Here is an 18,514-nt window from a genome sequence, read left to right as displayed (position 1 = left end):
TGTTTTTTGTCTTTGCTATTGTTTCTGTCTTTCTGAAGGGATCTCCCCTTTTAATCCCATTATTTCAACACCTGTTGGACAATGCATGAGTGATAATGAGCTCATTGATTAAATGCAATTAATGAATAGATTGCCACCTCTTGTTGTGTGTCGTCTGTGTTTCTGTGTTTCCGGCATTTCACATTGGAACACCTCATTCACCTTCCTTGTCTTCTCTCCGCCCTCCCTTTTAGGTAAGTTAAAGAGCTGCACCTGAGCCAGCCACTGATTGATTGATTGATTGATTGATTGATTGATTGATTGATTGATTGATTGATGCAGCACAACAGTCAAATAGTGGAGTGGAGTAGGGGAACAGCAAACAGCCAATAAAGCAGCCCGCCCGCTCGCCTGCCCGCCACAATGGACCTACCTGTGTACACTAGATGGATGTGATGGAATGTACTGTCGTCCCTACATTTCAAGAAGAAGTAAGAATTGCAGTTGCAACAAAGCCTTGCTTGCCTACAAAGAGAGCAGCAATTTGGATTTGTTACTATGTTACCTAGAAGAATAACAAACTGTGCAAGGATGGAGGTTGTAGGAGCAAGGAGAAGTTGTCTGTAAAGTTGGTGGATGCCTATTTTCCATTTTGCAGTCCCTTGTCTCCCTCTTGTGGCCTCCTGGAGGCAACTAGCTGTGCAAAAAAAAGACAGCCTGGCGGCCGGCTGTTGCAGTGTTGCCCTCTCAGGCAACACTGAGTGACTGACTGAGCCTCACCGTCTTATATAAAGTTCAGACGGAACTTTGCACGTGTCATAGTGGAGCCCTCAGGATTCCAGAGCCAGCTTTCTGACATCATAATGGGGCCTCAGAGATAAAAGCCTGGGCCCAGGCAGTGTTGGTCAGTGCTGCTCAGCAGGCAGCACTGGACTGGACTGGATTACAGCTGATACAAGGTGTGAAGGAACAAGGGGTGGCTGTGGGCATGCACTTGCTGCCGCTGCCAGTGTTTATCTGCATGGCAGCAGGGCATTTGGGCGTTGCCAGGAAGGCGTTTTTATGTAGATTCCTCCTCTTTCAGCACTGCATTGTGGTGCAAGCAAAAGAAGCAAATCCTGTCTGGCTTCCTCTCCGGCCTTTATTCACCTCCCGTGTAGCTGTGAGTGTGTGAGCCTGCAGGGCCCCATGGAATTGCCTAGAAGTAGGCTGAATCGCTGCAAGGGCTGAACAGCAGTATCGGGCAGGCTCGGGCAACGCGCGGCCCGTTCGGGTTATCGCTTCTCGGCCTTTTGGCTAAGATCAAGTGTAGTATCTGTTCTTATCAGTTTAATATCTGATACGTCCCCTATCTGGGGACCATATATTAAATGGATTTTTAGAACAGGGAGATGGAAATAGAGCTTGCTCTGTCCACTCCACGCATTGACCTGGTATTGCAGTATTTCCAGGACCGGTGCACCCTTTCCTTATGTGTTGACTAAAAGCAGATTCCAAAAGTGTTTTTTGTCTTTGCTATTGTTTCTGTCTTTCTGAAGGGATCTCCCCTTTTAATCCCATTATTTCAACACCTGTTGGACAATGCATGAGTGATAATGAGCTCATTGATTAAATGCAATTAATGAATAGATTGCCACCTCTTGTTGTGTGTCGTCTGTGTTTCTGTGTTTCCGGCATTTCACATTGGAACACCTCATTCACCTTCCTTGTCTTCTCTCCGCCCTCCCTTTTAGGTAAGTTAAAGAGCTGCACCTGAGCCAGCCACTGATTGATTGATTGATTGATTGATTGATTGATTGATTGATTGATGCAGCACAACAGTCAAATAGTGGAGTGGAGTAGGGGAACAGCAAACAGCCAATAAAGCAGCCCGCCCGCTCGCCTGCCCGCCACAATGGACCTACCTGTGTACACTAGATGGATGTGATGGAATGTACTGTCGTCCCTACATTTCAAGAAGAAGTAAGAATTGCAGTTGCAACAAAGCCTTGCTTGCCTACAAAGAGAGCAGCAATTTGGATTTGTTACTATGTTACCTAGAAGAATAACAAACTGTGCAAGGATGGAGGTTGTAGGAGCAAGGAGAAGTTGTCTGTAAAGTTGGTGGATGCCTATTTTCCATTTTGCAGTCCCTTGTCTCCCTCTTGTGGCCTCCTGGAGGCAACTAGCTGTGCAAAAAAAAGACAGCCTGGCGGCCGGCTGTTGCAGTGTTGCCCTCTCAGGCAACACTGAGTGACTGACTGAGCCTCACCGTCTTATATAAAGTTCAGACGGAACTTTGCACGTGTCATAGTGGAGCCCTCAGGATTCCAGAGCCAGCTTTCTGACATCATAATGGGGCCTCAGAGATAAAAGCCTGGGCCCAGGCAGTGTTGGTCAGTGCTGCTCAGCAGGCAGCACTGGACTGGACTGGATTACAGCTGATACAAGGTGTGAAGGAACAAGGGGTGGCTGTGGGCATGCACTTGCTGCCGCTGCCAGTGTTTATCTGCATGGCAGCAGGGCATTTGGGCGTTGCCAGGAAGGCGTTTTTATGTAGATTCCTCCTCTTTCAGCACTGCATTGTGGTGCAAGCAAAAGAAGCAAATCCTGTCTGGCTTCCTCTCCGGCCTTTATTCACCTCCCGTGTAGCTGTGAGTGTGTGAGCCTGCAGGGCCCCATGGAATTGCCTAGAAGTAGGCTGAATCGCTGCAAGGGCTGAACAGCAGTATCGGGCAGGCTCGGGCAACGCGCGGCCCGTTCGGGTTATCGCTTCTCGGCCTTTTGGCTAAGATCAAGTGTAGTATCTGTTCTTATCAGTTTAATATCTGATACGTCCCCTATCTGGGGACCATATATTAAATGGATTTTTAGAACAGGGAGATGGAAATAGAGCTTGCTCTGTCCACTCCACGCATTGACCTGGTATTGCAGTATTTCAAGGACCGGTGCACCCTTTCCTTATGTGTTGACTAAAAGCAGATTCCAAAAGTGTTTTTTGTCTTTGCTATTGTTTCTGTCTTTCTGAAGGGATCTCCCCTTTTAATCCCATTATTTCAACACCTGTTGGACAATGCATGAGTGATAATGAGCTCATTGATTAAATGCAATTAATGAATAGATTGCCACCTCTTGTTGTGTGTCGTCTGTGTTTCTGTGTTTCCGGCATTTCACATTGGAACACCTCATTCACCTTCCTTGTCTTCTCTCCGCCCTCCCTTTTAGGTAAGTTAAAGAGCTGCACCTGAGCCAGCCACTGATTGATTGATTGATTGATTGATTGATTGATTGATTGATTGATTGATTGATGCAGCACAACAGTCAAATAGTGGAGTGGAGTAGGGGAACAGCAAACAGCCAATAAAGCAGCCCGCCCGCTCGCCTGCCCGCCACAATGGACCTACCTGTGTACACTAGATGGATGTGATGGAATGTACTGTCGTCCCTACATTTCAAGAAGAAGTAAGAATTGCAGTTGCAACAAAGCCTTGCTTGCCTACAAAGAGAGCAGCAATTTGGATTTGTTACTATGTTACCTAGAAGAATAACAAACTGTGCAAGGATGGAGGTTGTAGGAGCAAGGAGAAGTTGTCTGTAAAGTTGGTGGATGCCTATTTTCCATTTTGCAGTCCCTTGTCTCCCTCTTGTGGCCTCCTGGAGGCAACTAGCTGTGCAAAAAAAAGACAGCCTGGCGGCCGGCTGTTGCAGTGTTGCCCTCTCAGGCAACACTGAGTGACTGACTGAGCCTCACCGTCTTATATAAAGTTCAGACGGAACTTTGCACGTGTCATAGTGGAGCCCTCAGGATTCCAGAGCCAGCTTTCTGACATCATAATGGGGCCTCAGAGATAAAAGCCTGGGCCCAGGCAGTGTTGGTCAGTGCTGCTCAGCAGGCAGCACTGGACTGGACTGGATTACAGCTGATACAAGGTGTGAAGGAACAAGGGGTGGCTGTGGGCATGCACTTGCTGCCGCTGCCAGTGTTTATCTGCATGGCAGCAGGGCATTTGGGCGTTGCCAGGAAGGCGTTTTTATGTAGATTCCTCCTCTTTCAGCACTGCATTGTGGTGCAAGCAAAAGAAGCAAATCCTGTCTGGCTTCCTCTCCGGCCTTTATTCACCTCCCGTGTAGCTGTGAGTGTGTGAGCCTGCAGGGCCCCATGGAATTGCCTAGAAGTAGGCTGAATCGCTGCAAGGGCTGAACAGCAGTATCGGGCAGGCTCGGGCAACGCGCGGCCCGTTCGGGTTATCGCTTCTCGGCCTTTTGGCTAAGATCAAGTGTAGTATCTGTTCTTATCAGTTTAATATCTGATACGTCCCCTATCTGGGGACCATATATTAAATGGATTTTTAGAACAGGGAGATGGAAATAGAGCTTGCTCTGTCCACTCCACGCATTGACCTGGTATTGCAGTATTTCAAGGACCGGTGCACCCTTTCCTTATGTGTTGACTAAAAGCAGATTCCAAAAGTGTTTTTTGTCTTTGCTATTGTTTCTGTCTTTCTGAAGGGATCTCCCCTTTTAATCCCATTATTTCAACACCTGTTGGACAATGCATGAGTGATAATGAGCTCATTGATTAAATGCAATTAATGAATAGATTGCCACCTCTTGTTGTGTGTCGTCTGTGTTTCTGTGTTTCCGGCATTTCACATTGGAACACCTCATTCACCTTCCTTGTCTTCTCTCCGCCCTCCCTTTTAGGTAAGTTAAAGAGCTGCACCTGAGCCAGCCACTGATTGATTGATTGATTGATTGATTGATTGATTGATTGATTGATTGATTGATTGATTGATTGATGCAGCACAACAGTCAAATAGTGGAGTGGAGTAGGGGAACAGCAAACAGCCAATAAAGCAGCCCGCCCGCTCGCCTGCCCGCCACAATGGACCTACCTGTGTACACTAGATGGATGTGATGGAATGTACTGTCGTCCCTACATTTCAAGAAGAAGTAAGAATTGCAGTTGCAACAAAGCCTTGCTTGCCTACAAAGAGAGCAGCAATTTGGATTTGTTACTATGTTACCTAGAAGAATAACAAACTGTGCAAGGATGGAGGTTGTAGGAGCAAGGAGAAGTTGTCTGTAAAGTTGGTGGATGCCTATTTTCCATTTTGCAGTCCCTCGTCTCCCTCTTGTGGCCTCCTGGAGGCAACTAGCTGTGCAAAAAAAAGACAGCCTGGCGGCCGGCTGTTGCAGTGTTGCCCTCTCAGGCAACACTGAGTGACTGACTGAGCCTCACCGTCTTATATAAAGTTCAGACGGAACTTTGCACGTGTCATAGTGGAGCCCTCAGGATTCCAGAGCCAGCTTTCTGACATCATAATGGGGCCTCAGAGATAAAAGCCTGGGCCCAGGCAGTGTTGGTCAGTGCTGCTCAGCAGGCAGCACTGGACTGGACTGGATTACAGCTGATACAAGGTGTGAAGGAACAAGGGGTGGCTGTGGGCATGCACTTGCTGCCGCTGCCAGTGTTTATCTGCATGGCAGCAGGGCATTTGGGCGTTGCCAGGAAGGCGTTTTTATGTAGATTCCTCCTCTTTCAGCACTGCATTGTGGTGCAAGCAAAAGAAGCAAATCCTGTCTGGCTTCCTCTCCGGCCTTTATTCACCTCCCGTGTAGCTGTGAGTGTGTGAGCCTGCAGGGCCCCATGGAATTGCCTAGAAGTAGGCTGAATCGCTGCAAGGGCTGAACAGCAGTATCGGGCAGGCTCGGGCAACGCGCGGCCCGTTCGGGTTATCGCTTCTCGGCCTTTTGGCTAAGATCAAGTGTAGTATCTGTTCTTATCAGTTTAATATCTGATACGTCCCCTATCTGGGGACCATATATTAAATGGATTTTTAGAACAGGGAGATGGAAATAGAGCTTGCTCTGTCCACTCCACGCATTGACCTGGTATTGCAGTATTTCCAGGACCGGTGCACCCTTTCCTTATGTGTTGACTAAAAGCAGATTCCAAAAGTGTTTTTTGTCTTTGCTATTGTTTCTGTCTTTCTGAAGGGATCTCCCCTTTTAATCCCATTATTTCAACACCTGTTGGACAATGCATGAGTGATAATGAGCTCATTGATTAAATGCAATTAATGAATAGATTGCCACCTCTTGTTGTGTGTCGTCTGTGTTTCTGTGTTTCCGGCATTTCACATTGGAACACCTCATTCACCTTCCTTGTCTTCTCTCCGCCCTCCCTTTTAGGTAAGTTAAAGAGCTGCACCTGAGCCAGCCACTGATTGATTGATTGATTGATTGATTGATTGATTGATTGATTGATTGATTGATGCAGCACAACAGTCAAATAGTGGAGTGGAGTAGGGGAACAGCAAACAGCCAATAAAGCAGCCCGCCCGCTCGCCTGCCCGCCACAATGGACCTACCTGTGTACACTAGATGGATGTGATGGAATGTACTGTCGTCCCTACATTTCAAGAAGAAGTAAGAATTGCAGTTGCAACAAAGCCTTGCTTGCCTACAAAGAGAGCAGCAATTTGGATTTGTTACTATGTTACCTAGAAGAATAACAAACTGTGCAAGGATGGAGGTTGTAGGAGCAAGGAGAAGTTGTCTGTAAAGTTGGTGGATGCCTATTTTCCATTTTGCAGTCCCTTGTCTCCCTCTTGTGGCCTCCTGGAGGCAACTAGCTGTGCAAAAAAAAGACAGCCTGGCGGCCGGCTGTTGCAGTGTTGCCCTCTCAGGCAACACTGAGTGACTGACTGAGCCTCACCGTCTTATATAAAGTTCAGACGGAACTTTGCACGTGTCATAGTGGAGCCCTCAGGATTCCAGAGCCAGCTTTCTGACATCATAATGGGGCCTCAGAGATAAAAGCCTGGGCCCAGGCAGTGTTGGTCAGTGCTGCTCAGCAGGCAGCACTGGACTGGACTGGATTACAGCTGATACAAGGTGTGAAGGAACAAGGGGTGGCTGTGGGCATGCACTTGCTGCCGCTGCCAGTGTTTATCTGCATGGCAGCAGGGCATTTGGGCGTTGCCAGGAAGGCGTTTTTATGTAGATTCCTCCTCTTTCAGCACTGCATTGTGGTGCAAGCAAAAGAAGCAAATCCTGTCTGGCTTCCTCTCCGGCCTTTATTCACCTCCCGTGTAGCTGTGAGTGTGTGAGCCTGCAGGGCCCCATGGAATTGCCTAGAAGTAGGCTGAATCGCTGCAAGGGCTGAACAGCAGTATCGGGCAGGCTCGGGCAACGCGCGGCCCGTTCGGGTTATCGCTTCTCGGCCTTTTGGCTAAGATCAAGTGTAGTATCTGTTCTTATCAGTTTAATATCTGATACGTCCCCTATCTGGGGACCATATATTAAATGGATTTTTAGAACAGGGAGATGGAAATAGAGCTTGCTCTGTCCACTCCACGCATTGACCTGGTATTGCAGTATTTCCAGGACCGGTGCACCCTTTCCTTATGTGTTGACTAAAAGCAGATTCCAAAAGTGTTTTTTGTCTTTGCTATTGTTTCTGTCTTTCTGAAGGGATCTCCCCTTTTAATCCCATTATTTCAACACCTGTTGGACAATGCATGAGTGATAATGAGCTCATTGATTAAATGCAATTAATGAATAGATTGCCACCTCTTGTTGTGTGTCGTCTGTGTTTCTGTGTTTCCGGCATTTCACATTGGAACACCTCATTCACCTTCCTTGTCTTCTCTCCGCCCTCCCTTTTAGGTAAGTTAAAGAGCTGCACCTGAGCCAGCCACTGATTGATTGATTGATTGATTGATTGATTGATTGATTGATTGATTGATTGATTGATTGATGCAGCACAACAGTCAAATAGTGGAGTGGAGTAGGGGAACAGCAAACAGCCAATAAAGCAGCCCGCCCGCTCGCCTGCCCGCCACAATGGACCTACCTGTGTACACTAGATGGATGTGATGGAATGTACTGTCGTCCCTACATTTCAAGAAGAAGTAAGAATTGCAGTTGCAACAAAGCCTTGCTTGCCTACAAAGAGAGCAGCAATTTGGATTTGTTACTATGTTACCTAGAAGAATAACAAACTGTGCAAGGATGGAGGTTGTAGGAGCAAGGAGAAGTTGTCTGTAAAGTTGGTGGATGCCTATTTTCCATTTTGCAGTCCCTTGTCTCCCTCTTGTGGCCTCCTGGAGGCAACTAGCTGTGCAAAAAAAAGACAGCCTGGCGGCCGGCTGTTGCAGTGTTGCCCTCTCAGGCAACACTGAGTGACTGACTGAGCCTCACCGTCTTATATAAAGTTCAGACGGAACTTTGCACGTGTCATAGTGGAGCCCTCAGGATTCCAGAGCCAGCTTTCTGACATCATAATGGGGCCTCAGAGATAAAAGCCTGGGCCCAGGCAGTGTTGGTCAGTGCTGCTCAGCAGGCAGCACTGGACTGGACTGGATTACAGCTGATACAAGGTGTGAAGGAACAAGGGGTGGCTGTGGGCATGCACTTGCTGCCGCTGCCAGTGTTTATCTGCATGGCAGCAGGGCATTTGGGCGTTGCCAGGAAGGCGTTTTTATGTAGATTCCTCCTCTTTCAGCACTGCATTGTGGTGCAAGCAAAAGAAGCAAATCCTGTCTGGCTTCCTCTCCGGCCTTTATTCACCTCCTGTGTAGCTGTGAGTGTGTGAGCCTGCAGGGCCCCATGGAATTGCCTAGAAGTAGGCTGAATCGCTGCAAGGGCTGAACAGCAGTATCGGGCAGGCTCGGGCAACGCGCGGCCCGTTCGGGTTATCGCTTCTCGGCCTTTTGGCTAAGATCAAGTGTAGTATCTGTTCTTATCAGTTTAATATCTGATACGTCCCCTATCTGGGGACCATATATTAAATGGATTTTTAGAACAGGGAGATGGAAATAGAGCTTGCTCTGTCCACTCCACGCATTGACCTGGTATTGCAGTATTTCCAGGACCGGTGCACCCTTTCCTTATGTGTTGACTAAAAGCAGATTCCAAAAGTGTTTTTTGTCTTTGCTATTGTTTCTGTCTTTCTGAAGGGATCTCCCCTTTTAATCCCATTATTTCAACACCTGTTGGACAATGCATGAGTGATAATGAGCTCATTGATTAAATGCAATTAATGAATAGATTGCCACCTCTTGTTGTGTGTCGTCTGTGTTTCTGTGTTTCCGGCATTTCACATTGGAACACCTCATTCATCTTCCTTGTCTTCTCTCCGCCCTCCCTTTTAGGTAAGTTAAAGAGCTGCACCTGAGCCAGCCACTGATTGATTGATTGATTGATTGATTGATTGATTGATTGATTGATTGATGCAGCACAACAGTCAAATAGTGGAGTGGAGTAGGGGAACAGCAAACAGCCAATAAAGCAGCCCGCCCGCTCGCCTGCCCGCCACAATGGACCTACCTGTGTACACTAGATGGATGTGATGGAATGTACTGTCGTCCCTACATTTCAAGAAGAAGTAAGAATTGCAGTTGCAACAAAGCCTTGCTTGCCTACAAAGAGAGCAGCAATTTGGATTTGTTACTATGTTACCTAGAAGAATAACAAACTGTGCAAGGATGGAGGTTGTAGGAGCAAGGAGAAGTTGTCTGTAAAGTTGGTGGATGCCTATTTTCCATTTTGCAGTCCCTTGTCTCCCTCTTGTGGCCTCCTGGAGGCAACTAGCTGTGCAAAAAAAAGACAGCCTGGCGGCCGGCTGTTGCAGTGTTGCCCTCTCAGGCAACACTGAGTGACTGACTGAGCCTCACCGTCTTATATAAAGTTCAGACGGAACTTTGCACGTGTCATAGTGGAGCCCTCAGGATTCCAGAGCCAGCTTTCTGACATCATAATGGGGCCTCAGAGATAAAAGCCTGGGCCCAGGCAGTGTTGGTCAGTGCTGCTCAGCAGGCAGCACTGGACTGGACTGGATTACAGCTGATACAAGGTGTGAAGGAACAAGGGGTGGCTGTGGGCATGCACTTGCTGCCGCTGCCAGTGTTTATCTGCATGGCAGCATGGCATTTGGGCGTTGCCAGGAAGGCGTTTTTATGTAGATTCCTCCTCTTTCAGCACTGCATTGTGGTGCAAGCAAAAGAAGCAAATCCTGTCTGGCTTCCTCTCCGGCCTTTATTCACCTCCCGTGTAGCTGTGAGTGTGTGAGCCTGCAGGGCCCCATGGAATTGCCTAGAAGTAGGCTGAATCGCTGCAAGGGCTGAACAGCAGTATCGGGCAGGCTCGGGCAACGCGCGGCCCGTTCGGGTTATCGCTTCTCGGCCTTTTGGCTAAGATCAAGTGTAGTATCTGTTCTTATCAGTTTAATATCTGATACGTCCCCTATCTGGGGACCATATATTAAATGGATTTTTAGAACAGGGAGATGGAAATAGAGCTTGCTCTGTCCACTCCACGCATTGACCTGGTATTGCAGTATTTCCAGGACCGGTGCACCCTTTCCTTATGTGTTGACTAAAAGCAGATTCCAAAAGTGTTTTTTGTCTTTGCTATTGTTTCTGTCTTTCTGAAGGGATCTCCCCTTTTAATCCCATTATTTCAACACCTGTTGGACAATGCATGAGTGATAATGAGCTCATTGATTAAATGCAATTAATGAATAGATTGCCACCTCTTGTTGTGTGTCGTCTGTGTTTCTGTGTTTCCGGCATTTCACATTGGAACACCTCATTCACCTTCCTTGTCTTCTCTCCGCCCTCCCTTTTAGGTAAGTTAAAGAGCTGCACCTGAGCCAGCCACTGATTGATTGATTGATTGATTGATTGATTGATTGATGCAGCACAACAGTCAAATAGTGGAGTGGAGTAGGGGAACAGCAAACAGCCAATAAAGCAGCCCGCCCGCTCGCCTGCCCGCCACAATGGACCTACCTGTGTACACTAGATGGATGTGATGGAATGTACTGTCGTCCCTACATTTCAAGAAGAAGTAAGAATTGCAGTTGCAACAAAGCCTTGCTTGCCTACAAAGAGAGCAGCAATTTGGATTTGTTACTATGTTACCTAGAAGAATAACAAACTGTGCAAGGATGGAGGTTGTAGGAGCAAGGAGAAGTTGTCTGTAAAGTTGGTGGATGCCTATTTTCCATTTTGCAGTCCCTTGTCTCCCTCTTGTGGCCTCCTGGAGGCAACTAGCTGTGCAAAAAAAAGACAGCCTGGCGGCCGGCTGTTGCAGTGTTGCCCTCTCAGGCAACACTGAGTGACTGACTGAGCCTCACCGTCTTATATAAAGTTCAGACGGAACTTTGCACGTGTCATAGTGGAGCCCTCAGGATTCCAGAGCCAGCTTTCTGACATCATAATGGGGCCTCAGAGATAAAAGCCTGGGCCCAGGCAGTGTTGGTCAGTGCTGCTCAGCAGGCAGCACTGGACTGGACTGGATTACAGCTGATACAAGGTGTGAAGGAACAAGGGGTGGCTGTGGGCATGCACTTGCTGCCGCTGCCAGTGTTTATCTGCATGGCAGCAGGGCATTTGGGCGTTGCCAGGAAGGCGTTTTTATGTAGATTCCTCCTCTTTCAGCACTGCATTGTGGTGCAAGCAAAAGAAGCAAATCCTGTCTGGCTTCCTCTCCGGCCTTTATTCACCTCCTGTGTAGCTGTGAGTGTGTGAGCCTGCAGGGCCCCATGGAATTGCCTAGAAGTAGGCTGAATCGCTGCAAGGGCTGAACAGCAGTATCGGGCAGGCTCGGGCAACGCGCGGCCCGTTCGGGTTATCGCTTCTCGGCCTTTTGGCTAAGATCAAGTGTAGTATCTGTTCTTATCAGTTTAATATCTGATACGTCCCCTATCTGGGGACCATATATTAAATGGATTTTTAGAACAGGGAGATGGAAATAGAGCTTGCTCTGTCCACTCCACGCATTGACCTGGTATTGCAGTATTTCCAGGACCGGTGCACCCTTTCCTTATGTGTTGACTAAAAGCAGATTCCAAAAGTGTTTTTTGTCTTTGCTATTGTTTCTGTCTTTCTGAAGGGATCTCCCCTTTTAATCCCATTATTTCAACACCTGTTGGACAATGCATGAGTGATAATGAGCTCATTGATTAAATGCAATTAATGAATAGATTGCCACCTCTTGTTGTGTGTCGTCTGTGTTTCTGTGTTTCCGGCATTTCACATTGGAACACCTCATTCATCTTCCTTGTCTTCTCTCCGCCCTCCCTTTTAGGTAAGTTAAAGAGCTGCACCTGAGCCAGCCACTGATTGATTGATTGATTGATTGATTGATTGATTGATTGATTGATTGATGCAGCACAACAGTCAAATAGTGGAGTGGAGTAGGGGAACAGCAAACAGCCAATAAAGCAGCCCGCCCGCTCGCCTGCCCGCCACAATGGACCTACCTGTGTACACTAGATGGATGTGATGGAATGTACTGTCGTTCCTACATTTCAAGAAGAAGTAAGAATTGCAGTTGCAACAAAGCCTTGCTTGCCTACAAAGAGAGCAGCAATTTGGATTTGTTACTATGTTACCTAGAAGAATAACAAACTGTGCAAGGATGGAGGTTGTAGGAGCAAGGAGAAGTTGTCTGTAAAGTTGGTGGATGCCTATTTTCCATTTTGCAGTCCCTTGTCTCCCTCTTGTGGCCTCCTGGAGGCAACTAGCTGTGCAAAAAAAAGACAGCCTGGCGGCCGGCTGTTGCAGTGTTGCCCTCTCAGGCAACACTGAGTGACTGACTGAGCCTCACCGTCTTATATAAAGTTCAGACGGAACTTTGCACGTGTCATAGTGGAGCCCTCAGGATTCCAGAGCCAGCTTTCTGACATCATAATGGGGCCTCAGAGATAAAAGCCTGGGCCCAGGCAGTGTTGGTCAGTGCTGCTCAGCAGGCAGCACTGGACTGGACTGGATTACAGCTGATACAAGGTGTGAAGGAACAAGGGGTGGCTGTGGGCATGCACTTGCTGCCGCTGCCAGTGTTTATCTGCATGGCAGCATGGCATTTGGGCGTTGCCAGGAAGGCGTTTTTATGTAGATTCCTCCTCTTTCAGCACTGCATTGTGGTGCAAGCAAAAGAAGCAAATCCTGTCTGGCTTCCTCTCCGGCCTTTATTCACCTCCCGTGTAGCTGTGAGTGTGTGAGCCTGCAGGGCCCCATGGAATTGCCTAGAAGTAGGCTGAATCGCTGCAAGGGCTGAACAGCAGTATCGGGCAGGCTCGGGCAACGCGCGGCCCGTTCGGGTTATCGCTTCTCGGCCTTTTGGCTAAGATCAAGTGTAGTATCTGTTCTTATCAGTTTAATATCTGATACGTCCCCTATCTGGGGACCATATATTAAATGGATTTTTAGAACAGGGAGATGGAAATAGAGCTTGCTCTGTCCACTCCACGCATTGACCTGGTATTGCAGTATTTCCAGGACCGGTGCACCCTTTCCTTATGTGTTGACTAAAAGCAGATTCCAAAAGTGTTTTTTGTCTTTGCTATTGTTTCTGTCTTTCTGAAGGGATCTCCCCTTTTAATCCCATTATTTCAACACCTGTTGGACAATGCATGAGTGATAATGAGCTCATTGATTAAATGCAATTAATGAATAGATTGCCACCTCTTGTTGTGTGTCGTCTGTGTTTCTGTGTTTCCGGCATTTCACATTGGAACACCTCATTCACCTTCCTTGTCTTCTCTCCGCCCTCCCTTTTAGGTAAGTTAAAGAGCTGCACCTGAGCCAGCCACTGATTGATTGATTGATTGATTGATTGATTGATTGATTGATTGATTGATGCAGCACAACAGTCAAATAGTGGAGTGGAGTAGGGGAACAGCAAACAGCCAATAAAGCAGCCCGCCCGCTCGCCTGCCCGCCACAATGGACCTACCTGTGTACACTAGATGGATGTGATGGAATGTACTGTCGTCCCTACATTTCAAGAAGAAGTAAGAATTGCAGTTGCAACAAAGCCTTGCTTGCCTACAAAGAGAGCAGCAATTTGGATTTGTTACTATGTTACCTAGAAGAATAACAAACTGTGCAAGGATGGAGGTTGTAGGAGCAAGGAGAAGTTGTCTGTAAAGTTGGTGGATGCCTATTTTCCATTTTGCAGTCCCTTGTCTCCCTCTTGTGGCCTCCTGGAGGCAACTAGCTGTGCAAAAAAAAGACAGCCTGGCGGCCGGCTGTTGCAGTGTTGCCCTCTCAGGCAACACTGAGTGACTGACTGAGCCTCACCGTCTTATATAAAGTTCAGACGGAACTTTGCACGTGTCATAGTGGAGCCCTCAGGATTCCAGAGCCAGCTTTCTGACATCATAATGGGGCCTCAGAGATAAAAGCCTGGGCCCAGGCAGTGTTGGTCAGTGCTGCTCAGCAGGCAGCACTGGACTGGACTGGATTACAGCTGATACAAGGTGTGAAGGAACAAGGGGTGGCTGTGGGCATGCACTTGCTGCCGCTGCCAGTGTTTATCTGCATGGCAGCAGGGCATTTGGGCGTTGCCAGGAAGGCGTTTTTATGTAGATTCCTCCTCTTTCAGCACTGCATTGTGGTGCAAGCAAAAGAAGCAAATCCTGTCTGGCTTCCTCTCCGGCCTTTATTCACCTCCCGTGTAGCTGTGAGTGTGTGAGCCTGCAGGGCCCCATGGAATTGCCTAGAAGTAGGCTGAATCGCTGCAAGGGCTGAACAGCAGTATCGGGCAGGCTCGGGCAACGCGCGGCCCGTTCGGGTTATCGCTTCTCGGCCTTTTGGCTAAGATCAAGTGTAGTATCTGTTCTTATCAGTTTAATATCTGATACGTCCCCTATCTGGGGACCATATATTAAATGGATTTTTAGAACAGGGAGATGGAAATAGAGCTTGCTCTGTCCACTCCACGCATTGACCTGGTATTGCAGTATTTCCAGGACCGGTGCACCCTTTCCTTATGTGTTGACTAAAAGCAGATTCCAAAAGTGTTTTTTGTCTTTGCTATTGTTTCTGTCTTTCTGAAGGGATCTCCCCTTTTAATCCCATTATTTCAACACCTGTTGGACAATGCATGAGTGATAATGAGCTCATTGATTAAATGCAATTAATGAATAGATTGCCACCTCTTGTTGTGTGTCGTCTGTGTTTCTGTGTTTCCGGCATTTCACATTGGAACACCTCATTCACCTTCCTTGTCTTCTCTCCGCCCTCCCTTTTAGGTAAGTTAAAGAGCTGCACCTGAGCCAGCCACTGATTGATTGATTGATTGATTGATTGATTGATTGATTGATTGATTGATTGATTGATTGATGCAGCACAACAGTCAAATAGTGGAGTGGAGTAGGGGAACAGCAAACAGCCAATAAAGCAGCCCGCCCGCTCGCCTGCCCGCCACAATGGACCTACCTGTGTACACTAGATGGATGTGATGGAATGTACTGTCGTCCCTACATTTCAAGAAGAAGTAAGAATTGCAGTTGCAACAAAGCCTTGCTTGCCTACAAAGAGAGCAGCAATTTGGATTTGTTACTATGTTACCTAGAAGAATAACAAACTGTGCAAGGATGGAGGTTGTAGGAGCAAGGAGAAGTTGTCTGTAAAGTTGGTGGATGCCTATTTTCCATTTTGCAGTCCCTTGTCTCCCTCTTGTGGCCTCCTGGAGGCAACTAGCTGTGCAAAAAAAAGACAGCCTGGCGGCCGGCTGTTGCAGTGTTGCCCTCTCAGGCAACACTGAGTGACTGACTGAGCCTCACCGTCTTATATAAAGTTCAGACGGAACTTTGCACGTGTCATAGTGGAGCCCTCAGGATTCCAGAGCCAGCTTTCTGACATCATAATGGGGCCTCAGAGATAAAAGCCTGGGCCCAGGCAGTGTTGGTCAGTGCTGCTCAGCAGGCAGCACTGGACTGGACTGGATTACAGCTGATACAAGGTGTGAAGGAACAAGGGGTGGCTGTGGGCATGCACTTGCTGCCGCTGCCAGTGTTTATCTGCATGGCAGCAGGGCATTTGGGCGTTGCCAGGAAGGCGTTTTTATGTAGATTCCTCCTCTTTCAGCACTGCATTGTGGTGCAAGCAAAAGAAGCAAATCCTGTCTGGCTTCCTCTCCGGCCTTTATTCACCTCCCGTGTAGCTGTGAGTGTGTGAGCCTGCAGGGCCCCATGGAATTGCCTAGAAGTAGGCTGAATCGCTGCAAGGGCTGAACAGCAGTATCGGGCAGGCTCGGGCAACGTGCGGCCCGTTCGGGTTATCGCTTCTCGGCCTTTTGGCTAAGATCAAGTGTAGTATCTGTTCTTATCAGTTTAATATCTGATACGTCCCCTATCTGGGGACCATATATTAAATGGATTTTTAGAACAGGGAGATGGAAATAGAGCTTGCTCTGTCCACTCCACGCATTGACCTGGTATTGCAGTATTTCCAGGACCGGTGCACCCTTTCCTTATGTGTTGACTAAAAGCAGATTCCAAAAGTGTTTTTTGTCTTTGCTATTGTTTCTGTCTTTCTGAAGGGATCTCCCCTTTTAATCCCATTATTTCAACACCTGTTGGACAATGCATGAGTGATAATGAGCTCATTGATTAAATGCAATTAATGAATAGATTGCCACCTCTTGTTGTGTGTCGTCTGTGTTTCTGTGTTTCCGGCATTTCACATTGGAACACCTCATTCACCTTCCTTGTCTTCTCTCCGCCCTCCCTTTTAGGTAAGTTAAAGAGCTGCACCTGAGCCAGCCACTGATTGATTGATTGATTGATTGATTGATTGATTGATTGATTGATTGATTGATTGATTGATTGATTGATGCAGCACAACAGTCAAATAGTGGAGTGGAGTAGGGGAACAGCAAACAGCCAATAAAGCAGCCCGCCCGCTCGCCTGCCCGCCACAATGGACCTACCTGTGTACACTAGATGGATGTGATGGAATGTACTGTCGTCCCTACATTTCAAGAAGAAGTAAGAATTGCAGTTGCAACAAAGCCTTGCTTGCCTACAAAGAGAGCAGCAATTTGGATTTGTTACTATGTTACCTAGAAGAATAACAAACTGTGCAAGGATGGAGGTTGTAGGAGCAAGGAGAAGTTGTCTGTAAAGTTGGTGGATGCCTATTTTCCATTTTGCAGTCCCTTGTCTCCCTCTTGTGGCCTCCTGGAGGCAACTAGCTGTGCAAAAAAAAGACAGCCTGGCGGCCGGCTGTTGCAGTGTTGCCCTCTCAGGCAACACTGAGTGACTGACTGAGCCTCACCGTCTTATATAAAGTTCAGACGGAACTTTGCACGTGTCATAGTGGAGCCCTCAGGATTCCAGAGCCAGCTTTCTGACATCATAATGGGGCCTCAGAGATAAAAGCCTGGGCCCAGGCAGTGTTGGTCAGTGCTGCTCAGCAGGCAGCACTGGACTGGACTGGATTACAGCTGATACAAGGTGTGAAGGAACAAGGGGTGGCTGTGGGCATGCACTTGCTGCCGCTGCCAGTGTTTATCTGCATGGCAGCAGGGCATTTGGGCGTTGCCAGGAAGGCGTTTTTATGTAGATTCCTCCTCTTTCAGCACTGCATTGTGGTGCAAGCAAAAGAAGCAAATCCTGTCTGGCTTCCTCTCCGGCCTTTATTCACCTCCCGTGTAGCTGTGAGTGTGTGAGCCTGCAGGGCCCCATGGAATTGCCTAGAAGTAGGCTGAATCGCTGCAAGGGCTGAACAGCAGTATCGGGCAGGCTCGGGCAACGCGCGGCCCGTTCGGGTTATCGCTTCTCGGCCTTTTGGCTAAGATCAAGTGTAGTATCTGTTCTTATCAGTTTAATATCTGATACGTCCCCTATCTGGGGACCATATATTAATTGGATTTTTAGAACAGGGAGATGGAAATAGAGCTTGCTCTGTCCACTCCACGCATTGACCTGGTATTGCAGTATTTCCAGGACCGGTGCACCCTTTCCTTATGTGTTGACTAAAAGCAGATTCCAAAAGTGTTTTTTGTCTTTGCTATTGTTTCTGTCTTTCTGAAGGGATCTCCCCTTTTAATCCCATTATTTCAACACCTGTTGGACAATGCATGAGTGATAATGAGCTCATTGATTAAATGCAATTAATGAATAGATTGCCACCTCTTGTTGTGTGTCGTCTGTGTTTCTGTGTTTCCGGCATTTCACATTGGAACACCTCATTCACCTTCCTTGTCTTCTCTCCGCCCTCCCTTTTAGGTAAGTTAAAGAGCTGCACCTGAGCCAGCCACTGATTGATTGATTGATTGATTGATTGATTGATTGATTGATTGATTGATTGATTGATTGATGCAGCACAACAGTCAAATAGTGGAGTGGAGTAGGGGAACAGCAAACAGCCAATAAAGCAGCCCGCCCGCTCGCCTGCCCGCCACAATGGACCTACCTGTGTACACTAGATGGATGTGATGGAATGTACTGTCGTCCCTACATTTCAAGAAGAAGTAAGAATTGCAGTTGAAACAAAGCCTTGCTTGCCTACAAAGAGAGCAGCAATTTGGATTTGTTACTATGTTACCTAGAAGAATAACAAACTGTGCAAGGATGGAGGTTGTAGGAGCAAGGAGAAGTTGTCTGTAAAGTTGGTGGATGCCTATTTTCCATTTTGCAGTCCCTTGTCTCCCTCTTGTGGCCTCCTGGAGGCAACTAGCTGTGCAAAAAAAAGACAGCCTGGCGGCCGGCTGTTGCAGTGTTGCCCTCTCAGGCAACACTGAGTGACTGACT

General features: G+C 47.6%; 12 non-coding genes across 12 annotated transcripts; all 12 read left to right on the top strand.

Moving 5' to 3' along the window:
• The first annotated feature begins 1,255 nt into the window (after positions 1 to 1,255).
• Positions 1,256 to 1,446, top strand: LOC142729421 (U2 spliceosomal RNA). The gene has a single exon (XR_012878236.1). It is a non-coding gene; the product is annotated as a U2 spliceosomal RNA (small nuclear RNA).
• A 1,280-nt stretch (positions 1,447 to 2,726) lies between these two features.
• LOC142729527 (U2 spliceosomal RNA) lies at positions 2,727 to 2,917 on the top strand. The gene has a single exon (XR_012878333.1). It is a non-coding gene; the product is annotated as a U2 spliceosomal RNA (small nuclear RNA).
• A 1,288-nt stretch (positions 2,918 to 4,205) lies between these two features.
• On the top strand, positions 4,206 to 4,396 carry LOC142729525 (U2 spliceosomal RNA). The gene has a single exon (XR_012878331.1). It is a non-coding gene; the product is annotated as a U2 spliceosomal RNA (small nuclear RNA).
• A 1,300-nt stretch (positions 4,397 to 5,696) lies between these two features.
• On the top strand, positions 5,697 to 5,887 carry LOC142729419 (U2 spliceosomal RNA). Its single transcript, XR_012878235.1, has one exon. It is a non-coding gene; the product is annotated as a U2 spliceosomal RNA (small nuclear RNA).
• Positions 5,888 to 7,175: 1,288 nt separating this feature from the next.
• Positions 7,176 to 7,366, top strand: LOC142729418 (U2 spliceosomal RNA). The gene has a single exon (XR_012878234.1). It is a non-coding gene; the product is annotated as a U2 spliceosomal RNA (small nuclear RNA).
• A 1,296-nt stretch (positions 7,367 to 8,662) lies between these two features.
• On the top strand, positions 8,663 to 8,853 carry LOC142729417 (U2 spliceosomal RNA). Its single transcript, XR_012878233.1, has one exon. It is a non-coding gene; the product is annotated as a U2 spliceosomal RNA (small nuclear RNA).
• A 1,284-nt stretch (positions 8,854 to 10,137) lies between these two features.
• Positions 10,138 to 10,328, top strand: LOC142729416 (U2 spliceosomal RNA). The gene has a single exon (XR_012878232.1). It is a non-coding gene; the product is annotated as a U2 spliceosomal RNA (small nuclear RNA).
• Positions 10,329 to 11,600: 1,272 nt separating this feature from the next.
• LOC142729415 (U2 spliceosomal RNA) lies at positions 11,601 to 11,791 on the top strand. The gene has a single exon (XR_012878231.1). It is a non-coding gene; the product is annotated as a U2 spliceosomal RNA (small nuclear RNA).
• A 1,284-nt stretch (positions 11,792 to 13,075) lies between these two features.
• On the top strand, positions 13,076 to 13,266 carry LOC142729414 (U2 spliceosomal RNA). Its single transcript, XR_012878230.1, has one exon. It is a non-coding gene; the product is annotated as a U2 spliceosomal RNA (small nuclear RNA).
• Positions 13,267 to 14,550: 1,284 nt separating this feature from the next.
• LOC142729413 (U2 spliceosomal RNA) lies at positions 14,551 to 14,741 on the top strand. Its single transcript, XR_012878229.1, has one exon. It is a non-coding gene; the product is annotated as a U2 spliceosomal RNA (small nuclear RNA).
• Positions 14,742 to 16,037: 1,296 nt separating this feature from the next.
• Positions 16,038 to 16,228, top strand: LOC142729412 (U2 spliceosomal RNA). The gene has a single exon (XR_012878228.1). It is a non-coding gene; the product is annotated as a U2 spliceosomal RNA (small nuclear RNA).
• A 1,304-nt stretch (positions 16,229 to 17,532) lies between these two features.
• LOC142729499 (U2 spliceosomal RNA) lies at positions 17,533 to 17,723 on the top strand. The gene has a single exon (XR_012878307.1). It is a non-coding gene; the product is annotated as a U2 spliceosomal RNA (small nuclear RNA).
• The last annotated feature ends 791 nt before the right edge of the window (positions 17,724 to 18,514 follow it).

The sequence above is a fragment of the Rhinoderma darwinii genome, unplaced genomic scaffold, assembly GCF_050947455.1.
Source record: "Rhinoderma darwinii isolate aRhiDar2 unplaced genomic scaffold, aRhiDar2.hap1 Scaffold_718, whole genome shotgun sequence".
NCBI classification, from domain to species: Eukaryota; Metazoa; Chordata; class Amphibia; order Anura; family Rhinodermatidae; genus Rhinoderma; species Rhinoderma darwinii.
This window is presented reverse-complemented; position numbering and strand designations above follow the sequence as displayed.